Here is a 901-nt window from a genome sequence, read left to right on the forward strand (position 1 = left end):
TGTGTGTGTGTGTGTGTGTGTGTGTGTGTGTGTGTGTGTGTGCGTGCGTGTGTGGTGCCAGTTGTTGTTTGGCCTCTAGTCATTCAATCGCGCCAGCGTGTGACTGAAGGCAATCTATCCACGACCATCTCGTCTTCTTGTATATCAGAGACTACATTGTCCAACGTATTCCTTTTTAAAAGACAGCAATGTCATTTGCGGGAGTTTGGTTGCTACTTCTTGTAGGTCGAGCAATCGTGTAAAGAGGCCTCCTCATTGGCTCATTGTGTGTGCGTGTGAAGTGAGTTTGTATGATTATAATAATTGTGTGTGATTGATTATAACACTGGTTGTAGTTTTCAGTGTGCGTATATTAATGATTTGCGTGTGATTAAGTACCATCATTGCGTATGTGTTTGTAGATAATACATGAGATCGTTGTACTGTATGCGTGTGTGTGTGGTTGCGACACTGTGCTGCTGTATGTCCGTTTGTATATGTGATTGTGCGAAGTGCATGTGTTTGTGTAATTATCACTACGCGTGTGTGAGAAAGAGAAGGTCGTTACACTGTGTGTGTGTGTGGTAAGTCTGTTACTTTATGTGTGTAGGTCTATCACTGTGGGTGTGTATGTATATATATATATATATATATATATATATATATACACACACACACTATGTAGCTGTGTCTATGTAAGAACATGTTACTGTACACGTATGTATGCGTGTGAGAGAGAAAGAAAGAGAGGACAGACAGACAGACAGAACTTGTGTCACAACTGTTCTCCCTACCTGTCAGTCAAGTTCAGATAACATGTATACGAGTATACCTCGGATAGTGTGTGAGTGTGTATGCATATGTGTACATCATTTACTGCGTGTGTATGTATATCAGTTACTGTGTCTGTGTGTGCATTAGT

Source organism: Octopus bimaculoides, chromosome 6 (assembly GCF_046866305.1).
Source record: "Octopus bimaculoides isolate indiv1 chromosome 6, ASM4686630v1, whole genome shotgun sequence".
Taxonomy (NCBI): domain Eukaryota; kingdom Metazoa; phylum Mollusca; class Cephalopoda; order Octopoda; family Octopodidae; genus Octopus; species Octopus bimaculoides.